This window comes from Branchiostoma belcheri, unplaced genomic scaffold (genome assembly GCF_001625305.1).
Source record: "Branchiostoma belcheri isolate BF01 breed outbred unplaced genomic scaffold, Haploidv18h27 scaffold5, whole genome shotgun sequence".
Classification (NCBI taxonomy): domain Eukaryota; kingdom Metazoa; phylum Chordata; class Leptocardii; order Amphioxiformes; family Branchiostomatidae; genus Branchiostoma; species Branchiostoma belcheri.
In genome coordinates, this window is record NW_017804131.1 from 3,461,127 (window position 1) to 3,475,064 (window position 13,938).

Genomic DNA, 13,938 nt, shown 5'->3' on the forward strand with positions numbered 1-13,938 from the left:
TTTAACCTTCTGGGTAAAGGTAGAATCTTTTCAACCGGCGATACGCGTACGGTCTGCCCAAATCTCAAGTATCAACAATGACATCTGCGCACCCAGTGACCAAGTTGGAAGAAAGTCCACACATCTACGCAAACATGACGCCACATTTTTCGTCATCTGGGTATCGGAGATTAAACCATTGGCATCTGTCCAGGCCTTTAGCTCCGAGAAAACAGGAAAGGATCATCTGGTTACCCAATAAGTACCACATCCTGGACAACTACAAGCAACAGTGATATGATGTTTATAAATGAGTTAGTCAAATCTCCAAGCAGACGTAGAGTGAAATTGTCACGTTATGCTGTTGCCGTGGGCTTATGGAATCGGAAGATAAATTAATTATTCTCAGAAAATTAGTCGTTAATGCTTTTCGCAAGATCGCAAGACTAAAAAGTAAAATGGGAAAAACGAGAAAAAAATAGTTTCTTAGTTGGTACAACACGGCAGTTTTTATTAGAAAACTCAAGCACGAGATAATTTTCCTGTGCTTAATTATCATTCTGAAATAGAATTCTTTCCAATGTACTTCAGTGCACATTAACTGAAATTACGTATATCTAACAAAAATTTCACAATGAATTCATGAAGCGTGAATACTAAGAATAGGGGTGTCTGTTCCTCTTGAAACCAACGCCAATAGTCACTGTAAGTTTATCTACACTGTAAATAGTAATACAGGAACAAATACGTATTGGTCACTTATTAACGTAGATAGCTAACACACTACTTTCTGTTACTTAAATTACTTTGATACACGGTTTTGGTGACTTTATTTTCATTCGTGTACAAATATGGTCACAAAACGGACAAGTCCTATAATTATACTAGTGTTTCGGCGCAAAGTAGAGACATTCAATTCATATGTGTTTGTTGGTGTCTTGATTCATCTTTATCCTTATTTCAGTAAATTTAATCATATAATTTCAACTTCTTTAAGTTTGTTTCGATGCCCATTATCACGACGAGAGTGCGCATGCAAACTTTTTTGTGGTTGAGATCTTGTAAGACGTGATCTGAAATATGACTCTATCCATCTATTTATCGGTTCACCTGGCATGAACTACAGGTAAACAGACACAAGTCGGGATTTGTTTGCATCATTTTTGAATCATCAAAAACGTGTCCTCTTTCCTACACTACCTTAACACGTAGCTGATAGATCCCAGTTGTGGTAATGTAAATAGTATATGCCTGTTTCAGGTGAAGGTTAGTTAAGGCACGGTTACTGCAGATGTTAATGTAGTTGACAGTGGACCACCGTCATTGCGCTCCTGGCGTCCGTAACACCCAGAGCTATCCTCTCTCTCACTTGAGACAGGCACGGCTGGGTGATCAGTGCTCCACTTTGCGCAGCTGTTCGCCGATTGTCGGTCGTCAAGGACCCGCAAACTTGCCGGGTAGAGTTGCAGGGGGAGAAGAAAGAGAGATAAACGGCTGTGCGGGGCGATCTGCGCGCCCGCGGCGAGCTCTTCTTACCGAGCCATCGCCAGGTGAGCTCGGGGTCGCGCGGGGGACACGTCCGCAGGTAAAGCGTACCTGACAGCTGGGGTGATATATTACTTCGGGAATAAAACACCGAGTGGCCCATCACCCCGAGAATGTATAGAGAGAAGTTTACCCAACCCGGGGTTTCAATTCCCCTCCGACAATAGCGCGTCGCGGATAGATAGCAAAAACATGCCAGCTCGGACAAAACATCTCCGGGCCGACCGCCGACGGGTTGAACTTGGAGCTTCCGGCGGCCGGCGGCATGAGGGCCAAAAATGGCAGACCAGGCCATGAGAAAACATCCGCTATCCCATGACGCCACCCTTCAGATATGACAGAATGTACAAAACGACCCGTGGGAGAGAGGCGGGCCTCGTTTTTATGCCCTGACAGGGACTGTTATCTCAATCGCCGACATGTCTGTATTGTTTGGCCGGGCCTGTGTGTGGGGTGATCCGCTGGACTGCCTCTCCATAGACGGTTGCCTGGCAGCGAGACGAAGCCCGTTGACGGCTTCTTCACTAACCGCCATTGAAGAAGAAAAATAAAGCCATCGATCAGTCAGGCGAGTAGATCTAGATCCTGGAGCCATCGATTGCCCGGAACTCGCCAGGATCATCTCGGATGTCCCGAGAAGAAAAAAAAGGGTCAGAGTCCCCGTTGCGGGGGAGTGACAGTATGTGTGTCACCTTTCTTAAGTTTTTTGGCGCGACACCCGTGTCACGTCCACGCCTCTGTGTCAACTCAGGTGTGCCGTGATGCACGACAGGATAACGGTACAACAGGGTAAAGTTCAACAAGGAACTAATCTACCACGCCGTTACTCACTCAGATAAGAACCGCCCCACACATCGCTACAAAAGGAAGGGGAACAAAAGTGTCTGCTTGGAGTGATTAAGGAGCTTACAATGTGACAGTGATAAGATTGATCGATGATGAGATCATCTATATGTTCGTGACCTTTTTTTGGGCGGGAATGGGGTCTGACAGGCAGACCACGCCGTGAAGTGCGCGTCTGTTTGTGTTCCTTATCACTGTTGACGTCCTCTCCAGCGAGCAGACACGATTCCTACTTGACTGAGCCTGGTAATAAAGGCATCGCTATAATCTCGCGGTGTGTAAACATGACAAAGCGATAGATTACCCATATTGTCCGCCCGACGGGCTGGGTAAAATTTAACCCGGGCTGATTTAACCTGTCGCCTGCACTCTTCTGTACAGGTGACCAAGACAGTGACACGTACGGCTCCTCAAACAAGACAACAATGGGGCGACGCAGGTGTCGCGCAAGGGCTGACAATACCTCCCAAACGATCATTTACTTAGCAATGGTCGAGGGGTTGGATTTTTTTGAGCGGCTGACAATGACCGAGAGCTTTTCATTCCTCCTCTTGACAAATAGCCTTGCTGTAATGCAAAGTTCGCAGCTAGTACTGGCCCATTTATTCCGACGCTCGGTTGACAAATGACACGGCTGACGGTGGGGACTTTGAGACAGTGGCGCCCGGTTAAAACTTGAGGCGGGGAATATTGTTAATGAAGGCACCCAAGTTTCGCCGCACTCTGGAATAGAAACCTTTTCAAATCCCTGGTGTCGGCGCACTGTCTGAAAAACGACCTCCTCGGCTCTGTTGGTCCCGACAAATCCTTCTCATTTGTAGATAACTAGCATAGATAAAGTAGAGAGCTCGCCCCGGCGGCCTCTCACACAAGAGAAAGCCACGGAAGCTCTCCCAGGACCATTGTCACGGGACTCCGTACCATCCCAGGTGGGCACTTCTAGAAGGAAAAGTTGTTAGGTGGTATTATTGGAGGAGGATTGAAGGTGTGCCTTCATTTCCTTCTTGGTGGCCCTACGCGTGCACCTTGACCTTGTTTGCACCTGTTGACAAGGATGCCATGCATCACAGGTGGAAGAATTACCGCTCGCTCACACGATAAGACAAGGCGGCGGCACGGAGATGAAAGTGCGGGGCAGATAAGGGCGGCGCCTCGGCGACAGGATATAGGATGTACCGGTGAGAGGTTCACCTGCTCCACCTGCCCGCTGGAGTAACCCCTGTCCCCTTCATCACAATTTACAGGGGGACTTGTTGACAGATACACCTGAATCAAGACATGCCGACGTACCGAGGGACGCTTCTATTTATTCTACACGCCCCGTAGGTCGCACATATCGTCTACACTGCGTTTCTTAAAGATAATAACTTCCAAACTCGCACCTAGAAGTCATGACATACAGCCATAACTTCCAGCGGCACGTGGAGCCCTGTGATTTAGTACACAGCGTATCCACCTTTCAAGTGTTTTGCAGACGAATCCCTGCTGTCATTTCTAATCCCGCCGACCTTAATCCTCGTCTATATCCCCTCCTTCCAATTGATCCCTTTTTTTCTTCAAGGTGCGCGTTATTTTTGTTCGGATTTTTATTATGTGCGTATGTGTGCGTGCATGTGTGTATGTGTCACAAAGACGGAGGGGGGGGGGCATAATTTTGCTATCAGTGCAGCTTATCAAGCAACCTTTGGATTCCAATCAGCCCGCGGCCCTGCGATGTTTGTGCGGATGGCAGACCCGGTCACTTTGATCTTCTTGCCGGGGTGGATCGGAACGCGCGCGGCGGCTCTGCTCGCCAGACAATTAGCCCACGTGCCTGCGACCTCCTCCAGGAAATCCCTCTAAAAAAAGGAAAGAGAACAAGTAGAAAACTCACAGCCATAAATAACGTATACACAGCCATACACAAAACTTCCAATCACACATGTTAAAGTCATTACTTTTATGACAAGGTCAGTGAGAGGGGCCTCGGCGTGCCTTTGATTGTTGACTTTTGTCCCTGAACTATGTGGAGATGACTCGACCATTCGTCACTGTCCGTCTCTCCCTAGACGTCCCGTGCAGCTCACCGAGATTAGAAAAAAACCTCCGGCCGACACCTCCGGATAGCCTGGATGTCTTCTCAGCGCCTCGCACATGACTTTCTCCACTGTTCCCATCATGTTACAGCCTGGGGAATCAGGATGGATACTTCTTGAATTGCAGACAGTCAAGAGGTCAACGAAGAAGAGATTTAGTTCACAGCATGTCTTACAGGGAAGATGCTACAGACACACGACGCTAAACAAAAACACTTACTTAAGAGTCTTCCGGCGCTCTGAGATGTTAATTTTTAAATGTTGGACTTGTGTCTAGATATCAAAACATCCTTTGCGCGAGATACAAAACGGGTAAAAGGGCAGCATATCAGTAACAAACATTCCAGACAGTGGATAATGAATCACGAACATGTCACCTGAGTTCTTAGACATCATGTTATTGAAAACAGCAGCCTTTATCTCTCTACTAATGGAGTCGACGGAAGGGAGGGTTTGGAGCTCAGCGCTCTTTCTTGGTAATCTCTATGCACGATCCTTCTCGGACTTTCATCTAGTTTGAAGAATCCCGCAAAAACAAAGTGGGCGATCGCTTACATGTATCGTCAGACGCTCTTAGATGTAACATCTCTTTGTTTGTGGACTAATGGAGTGTTTTTCTTGGGGGAAAACCTGGCGGGGCTGCAATCCCGGGAGGATCCGCGTGTCTCCTCACGGCTTCTGCGGGATGAGTCGCGCTTGTTGCCCGCATCCTGTTTCGCATCATGCCCCGGGTAGTACAAAGTCGGCGTCCGGCAGGGGGACGGGCTTGTCGGCTCGCTGAAACGCTTCGCTTCAGCCTCAAGTTCAATGAGAACCACCTGGCGGAAGGCTGGACTCAGCTGGCCGCGGCCGGAGCGACGGGGTGGTGTGCTTCACCTTTCATCAGTTAGGGGTCGCACGGAGGAAGCGGCTTGAGATGGAGGGCGCGACCGTTCAGCTGTCAGGTGTGACCTCGGCATCAAGTTCGGAAGTCGCCATAAAGGCACAAAAGCAGAGAGTGGTAGAAATTGTGCCATGGGTCTAACTACTAGAAGAAGGCGAAATGAACAAAACCAGGTCGTATCGGTCTCGCACATCACCTTTACCAGACCTGTCTTGACAAGCGCTTAATATCTCTTTGCATTGTTGTCAACTTTAATCCAACTTCCATGTATTCGTATTTACTTTAAGTCTATTGTAGCACCGAGCCTGATATATACACCTGAAACATCGCTGGGGGTGGGGTTGACATGTACCTGGTTTTCTCTGTAAAACAGGTGACCCTGGCTTGTTGCCAGTGGAGTTGACCTTGACCATAGCTCATCACGAGGACGAGGAGATTTGAACGGACATATTTGGGAGTTGAACCGGGTGCAGAAATCCCAGATCGGACTCGCAAGTGATGAGTTCTGTCTGGACCACACTGCCGGGCCTAATGACCCTAATGGGTACGGCGGTGTGCTGGGGTTTGGGGTGGGAGGGGGGCAGCTGTGACAGAAACTTGACCCCTGCGATTTTCTTCGAGGTCAACTACATACGTCTACTGTAGAGAATTAATAGAAGGTATGAAGAAACCATTCTACCTCTTCCCCAATCCGAAGAAACGAGCCTGAAGCCAACATGATAGCGCGCCTCGAGGCTAGGAAGTCACCAATCTCAGAGGAAATTCAGATAGCCTATTTCTAAATATATAAAGACGAATTCCAAGAAATCCGAAGGGCGGTAAAGCCGCCAAGGTCGGGGAGGGAAACGGGAAGGGACGGGGATTTAGAAAGTCCCGCTTAAAGAAGCTTCTGAGCAGTTGCTATGAATTTACCATATGCCAGATAGAGAGCAGTTTTCTGGGCGTGTGTGCCAATTTGTTAGGTTAGAGGCGAACAGCACTGCTGTGAGGTACCTGACTTTGCTGGTGCCGCCTTTGCTTGTACCTCATCACAGGTTCGTCCCGGCCTTTTCGTTAACTCAAAACTTTAGTGGACCTTCGAAGTTAGGGAAGTTGGCCGTCGTCATGAGTGTGTAGCACTTAAACCTTGCTTTAACTAACCCAGAGTCAAGTTTGTAATTTGAAGCTACCTGTCACACCCCTGCTCGCTCCCGGTGTCATCACATTAGCACGTGTGCTGCAGTACCGACCAGACACGTCTCACTTCGCGCCGGCCGCCCCACTTGGTCCCGTGCCCATTCCGTGTGTTACAACACGAAATGCTCCTGTTAGGAGGAACAAATTGGAAGAATTAGTCCCCTCGAGGCCTTATTACCAGCTCCGAGCGGTGAAACCGAATCCACTGTCCATGTCCCATGGAGTTTAGCTGGGTCTTTTGTGATGAAACCTTTCGGAAGGAGCGTCCGTTAGACTTGGACCATCAGCTCTACTGCACGGCACAGACAGTGGCAGGCGCGCACAGCCAGAATTTAAACTTGCCATTCCCTGATGCTTGGCTGAAACAGGCACGCTGTCTTGCAAAGTCTAAGACCTTCGAGGCAGCAAAATTTTAGTTCTTACTTCAATCCTGAACTGACAACTTTTTCTTCTTATCAATATAATTGCAACGGGACCTGGCATTGACATTCGGCACAAAAGCTTGTTTGTCAGACAGTCTGTTGGGAGTGTCAATAGAAATAACATCGCTAGGCAACAATCTAAATGTATGTGTAATTAGACGCATACAACGGGTTTGCTTTTCATATGGTCTGTATTAAATGGTATCTATATTTTGCAATGATGTATGTCATCATATCTTTAATCTTTACTTACATACTTCCCAGCTATAATTGGAGGCCCTCAGCCATACAATGGTAGCCTGTGCCACACTATGAGACAGTACCTTTATATTGTGAATTGTCATTGAAGTATCATGAATAGCAGGTCTGTATATCTATGCACAACAACAACAAATGTCATTTTCGGTTGGGGTCTGTAGGGATCCCATGCCATCCCTCAATAGCTTTGTACTACAGGGAACCCTTGTTAATATGCAGAAGCCTGCTATGAAAATACAATACCATCAAAGAGGTATTGTATCTTATAGTGTACATAGTTGCTGAAAATGTGATATTGACGTCGGTTTGTGCAGAAAATAACATTAATGGCCACTTAAGGGTTAAACAATCAAGAATGTCTTCTCCCCTTGGCATTGTCTGATGACATTCCGCTCCCAAGCGAGTCATCTGTATTCACCTTGCTCACAGTCACAGATGTCCTGACGTCAAACAAGAGTGGGTAAATAAAGATGTCGACAGTTCAGGCCATGGGAGAGTGGTAACGCCCGAACTTGTCGTGTCTGGAGCCGGATAGTCAGTCGCATCCTGCACCGCCCCAGTGACGAGAAAGAAAAGGCGAAGTTCCTGTCCCGACAAGAATAATTGTCTTTGTGGTTATCCCAAGGTTTTAGGTGCTGTCTCATCCATTCACATGTATACCGCTGTGCTATTGTTAGCTCATTCTTTCACGGCAATCTTTCGGATATACCGCGGTCCCATGTTTCTGGGAATGACGTCTTGCCATGAAGAAGGGAGATGACATAAGTGCCAACTTATGTCGGCATGTACGTACGGCAGAAAGTATGCGGAGGATGGTGTTGACAAGTATTACACGATATTCTCTTCTGGGCGTAAACTTTATATGTCATCTCACTTTCTCGTGGACGATGATAGCCATGTTGTTGTTACTTAAGATTAATCTAACCATTAAGGGGGAAATCCCATCTCTCAGAGAGGGAGGGACAGAGAGAGAGAGAGGGCTGACGAAAGAGAGGGTTAAGAGGGGGACAGGGGAAGTGGTGCAAGCACGTAGTGTCGCCTCCTAAATAGTTTCTTCTACTTTCAACGCATTCGTTTAACTTTGATAATTTGAAAGAGTCTAAACTGTTTAAAATTGGAACTGGCACTAAAAGACAATAACATAGAAAAAAATGAACAATGTATATGTTTTTTTGTATGTGAGGTACCACCAGATGCCATCCATAAAGTTACAAGATACCATATAGTTCAACATCGTCATTGATTCTTTCCACCGTCGCGGCACTCGTACTCTTCGCCGAAAAAATAAGTTGTCTGTGACGTCGCGCGAACGAGCGAAAATCGGGGAACAAAGCGCGGAGTCGCGCAGTTGCCTCTCGCTGTCGTCCTTCCGGCGGAGCCGCCTCAGATGGATCGTTTGGAGCTGCGTGCCGACGTTCCCGCGCGTCCCATCTGGGCTTTCACGAGTAATTTTGGATTTGTTCTTGTCACTTCTCATTGCCTGCTTGATATAGAAGCGTTCCTACCCTACTGGGAGCGCGGCATGGGACAAGTAGAACATGTGTTGGGGGACACGGACTTGAAGGTCTTCCACGGGTGTACTCTTACTCGTCTAATTTCCGTCCTGGTTTTCAAGGACATTTCCAGCATGGACCGCGGCAACAAGGAACATAAAACTTTCTTCATCAAAGTCTTCACGCATGTTTTATTCATAACATTTTTAATGTGCTACATATGTGGAAAATGTCCGTCATGAGGCACGAGTTATTGCTATGAGCAATAGCGACATTAATTAGAGATGATTACACTAAGACGAAATGGCGCCAAACATCAATTTTGTGTACAAAACTTTTCAGCTTGTTGTTTTCCCCGGATGCCCCATTACTTTGTTTTGCACTTATTTACACGAAGTTCACAATAAATTCGCCGAAAGGTCATGTTTATTCAGATGTAGAATGATGTGTTAAAACGTTATATCACTTTTAATACCTTTCAGTCGTTCCCAGGTTATCTAAAGAATCCCCAGTCCTGCCCCGCAGTGAATTATGGGATGTTAGGTTTTTTTCGTCCACATCAAGTACCGTCATGCCTAGCGCGCGGACTGTCCGATAGAAAGGGCGGTATTTTTAACATGTTGATATAGTTATTATAAGACGGCAATGAAAGAGTTCCTAAGTCAGTGATAAGACAGGAACGATTTGATAAGAGCCTGCTCAATGCCAGAGCAAAGTGTACATTACTTTGGAACTTGATATGAAATAACTCATCCTCCTTATGTGCCCAGCACTAGTAGGGAGGAAATGAAATGATGTCGCGTTGTTATATTTAGCTGGGCAAATTAGATAACACCAAGACGAGTACGCTGACTGGGTTAAAGTTATTCACATTGAGGAAATTGGGGTCATGTTTCTGTAAACAAAGGTAAGTCCGCTACTAGCTAGATTTCAAGATTTTAATTCCTAACCCAATTTTTTAGAAGTTTAGAGGCTGTGTAGAAGACAGACCAGCAGGTAGAACTTGTAATTTATGGATGAAACAAGAAAAGGAGGCAACGACAAAAACACAGCATTGAGCACCGTGACTAAATGTGGATTCCAATGCTTCACAAAGCTTGCAACTTCTAATCTTCCGGTGCTTTCTTTTCCCAGAACACATGTGTATGGCACCCCTCGCCAAGCTCTCGGATCAATTGGCGAGATTTGAAATAAAGACATGATTTCATTAACGCCAGAAACAGGCCAACTGCGTCAAGGAGCCGTGTTCGGGGACGGCATTTAACGGTGAGCAGCTTGACAGAACTAACAAATTGTCCGGAAATATGTTCTCTTCGCGACACAGTCGGTCCGTCTTGAGCCCGTGATTTGCTGACACATTCGGTCCTAGCGTACATTACCGAGAGGGTATTAAAAACGACCAATCCCCAAGGACACCATGGTTATGAATTAAATCTCGGGGACAACACCGCGTGTGAAATGTGTTGAGCTGATCGGAATGAAGCCCGAGCTTCCATTCTGGAATATCCTGTGAAAATAGATGTGTTTAATTCGCCGGGAAGGAAGATGAATCGGGTCTTTAGACTCCAACGATCGATGTGCGTTAGGCAATTTGATGCATGGCGAGCCGCTCTTTGGAATAATGACGCACTAAGCGTACACTAACATCCGCGGGCGCGTAAATTCTCGCCTTTTACTGCTGCTAGATGGTTTCAACAATAATAGACAAGCTATGGAGACAGAAAAGCAGAAAATTGCTATCACCGAAGTGTAAAGTTACATGTAGTATATGTTTCAAAGACCGAAGTCTGACATGTAAGACCAAGCGTAGCCACATGGCGTCAAAACCTCTATCCTGGCTCATTCTGGCTCAATCCCTAGGCTACAGTCGTATTAAAAGCGATTCCAGGGAAATTCAACTTGGAGGAGACGGACAGAAAATCCTTTTAGCGCCCCTCTTATAAAGTTGATGAGCAAATATAGTTTCAAGTTTCAGATCTCAAGATTTGGATGCAATGGAAAAATCGGGAAGAGAAATGACTTTCAGAACGCAAGAGTTTCAGAGTTTTGAAGACCGGCAGCGCCGCAGTATTTGGTCTCAGTGCTCATGCCTACAGTTACCCAAGATTTTCATATCCTGCCATATTGTGTCAAAGGATAAATTGGATGTGAATGTCACTGAACTTCCCCACAAAACTCGTACAATATACTGCGAATCTAGCCTGGGTGCCAGACCCACAGTGTGCACACTGGATAACTTTGAGCTAAGCATACTGAATAGCTATAGTGTGCTGTGGATCTGGCATCCAGGCTACTACGAATCTGTACGTCGACAGTAAGACGTAATACGGAATTGGAAAATGAAATAGTACGATAGAGTACAAATGTTTTAGACAGTGTTCACGCTTTTCTAAGATTTTGACGCCAAGGTAAATCGTACAGAATTGGCAAAGGTGTGACCAACTGAAATCCACCTGCTCTCTACTCACCTCCTGGTGACCCGGAAGTGACCCGTGGCCTAACGCCCCTTCACCGGACATGGGTCCTTGTGGTGAAAGGGAACGGTTCGGCATGGGAGACAGCGTCCTCAGCAGAAACGAGCCGTGGCCGAGGCTAGGAAAAGAGATGTCTTGCCTTGCACCAAGGATGCTTAAGAAAGTTAACACACAAAAAGCGACATTATTTCTTAAAAATTAATGGATACAGGGAAGACAACAAAATATCATTTTGATGTCGTCGTAAAATAATGTCTCCAGATGTTTCAGAAAGAAAGAAGAAACGGCGATTAACAGTAGATGATTACTATATTGCATTGTTGTAATATATAGACGTTTAGCACTAAGTATTAGAATGTAGCGGTATACTCCTCTAGACCTCTTTTGGTCTAGAGGATATACATTTGCATTTAGCTGGGCAGGAATATGCAATAAAGATTCATTAAATAGAACTGCAAATATATATATTCTTTCTTCGACTTTCTCGCTCCGAAGTTCAGGTTCAGAAGCAAGTGAACATGGAGTATATGGTAAAATTCCTCACCCCATTTCATGGAACCAGTTGGAAACTTTTTTTCTATTTCTTAGATGCTTCTGCACCGCTAATCTTTTACAATCAACAACGCCCCTTCCTTCTAAGCCATGTCTTAGTTTTCAACACTTTTCATTAGCTAATTTATAGGACATGTCTGTTGATTTTACAATCGGCAGCTGGTTAGGCGTTCTTCTCCTTAACTTATCATTTGTGATGTCATCAGCTTAGCGGAAAGAAAAATCATAATCTACAATCTGGCGATCTTGTAGATTCTTTAAGTTCACCAAAAATTAGTACAGCTACAAGCTACAGGACTAGACTCTCTCAGAATGTATGAAGGTGCAAAAAAATACTTCTTGGGGTGCGTGTGATTGTTTTTACACCTGAAGGTGTCTTAAAACTCTCCCGTCGGAAATAGATATAACAAACACATAAGACTGTGTTATATGTATTTATAGCCGTTCTTACTTTTGTTGAAATTCATTTCAACACAGCCATAACAATGCCCAAAGCGGCAATTTATCATCTCTTCATAGTTTTCGTTTAAGAATCCCATTCGCACGATTTTATCCTGGTATCAAAAATTGCAAATGTTTAAAAGTTGACGTTGTTTGAACTCTATGTTGATATTCGCTGTGCTCGAATGCGCTACGTCTAACATAGAAACAACGCATCGTTAAACTCGTACCAGTGTGGGTAGTATATATAAAGAGGTTTCTAATTTGAGGGATTAGCTGCTGACGGGATGGTTATAAAGAAATATGAGGGAGTTTGTACACTTAATGTTGCGCCACCTGGCGGGATGAACGTGTGACAAATGGTTTATCTTTCGCTGATTAATGATGATCAATGAAAGAGACGGAATTATTCTATAATATCGCAGTGTTTTGTGAAGTAGATTTATGCCATAGTGTCATCATGAGCCCCCTTCTGGGATTAGTGAATAAAATAATACATCATAGATGAAAGTTGGAATGATAGTTACAGGAGGCGCAACGTTTAACCCTAAACAGTACACCTGGGGTCCGCGCGGACCCCAGCACTATATATTCTGTAATATCTTTTTTGTTTCTAAAGATTTTTTTCTGAAATTTTAGGTAATTGTCACCCACAAAGTTGTCTCTCAATACAGTGCAAAAAACTCCGTTTCTACCATTTATAAAAAAAATTATATCTGATTTTCTTTTGGGGTCCGCGCGGACCCCAGAAGCTTTCGATCATAATGGATACACTGGCGTTCTTATACATTACCTTATTTCCGTTTTTATATGTTTTTATGAACTCCTCGTATGTCTACCAAGTTTTCAGAGAATGGTGTAGTAATAGAATTAAATTTTAATAACTTTGGTGTAATTATGACGTCATGTGACGTCAGAGCTAATAATATAGTCCGCCATATTGGATTTTGACCAATGACGTCATCAAATTAGCATATTCTATGCATATTAAATGATTTTACTTATATTTAATTATGTAAGATGCTATTAATGTTGGAAAAGAAGTGTAATTTAATATAAAACTCAGAAAATTTTTATGTTTAAACCAAAATTACTTCTATTTTAAAAAAAACTGCCTGCTAGAAACCCGTTGCCATGGCAACACAAAAAAACATCAACTTACTAGTATTAAACTAATATGAACTTTTTTCCAGAGACATTTTAGGAAAGGTCTCCAAATTTGATACTTCTAGCGCAAGCCGTTTAGCCGCTATCTGAGATCAAAGTTGGGCCTCAAAAGCCCCTTCAGTCTGAAATGGGTTAAAAAATCGGGTATTTCTTCTTGTCTTCTTTTCTTCACCAAAAAATAGAAAAAGTTCAAAATGTATGATTTTTGTATGTAATGTGGACACAGAGGTTCCCACTTCAGTTTGCAAAACAATTGAGCTGGTAGCATGTTGATAATTTCTAAAAATTAGCAAAAAACTGTTCTGGGGTCCGCGCGGACCCCAGGTGTACAGATTAATCAGTCTAGGAAGGTGTACTGTTGAGGGTTAATGGCGTATATATGCGTACTAGTACTGGTGAGGCAGTTGGTTTGAGGTGCAAGAGAAGCGCATGCAAAAAGCAAAAATATCAAGTATAACGGTAATTATACTTAAGAACAAATTAAAGCAATCACAGGGAGATAGAATACCGTGTGTTCTTACCAATTCCATATTGTGTGGCCCTGATCACACTTATCATATATACACTGCGTACTTGATGAGTGTTGGGGTACTACAAAAGACAACTGGACTGAGAACGTTCGACACTTAA

The 13,938-nt window shown here is 44.6% G+C and overlaps 1 pseudogene; it reads left to right on the plus strand.

Moving 5' to 3' along the window:
- Window positions 1-5,164: 5,164 nt before the first annotated feature.
- LOC109479979 lies at window positions 5,165-8,630 on the plus strand (annotated as a pseudogene).
- Window positions 8,631-13,938: the final 5,308 nt, after the last annotated feature.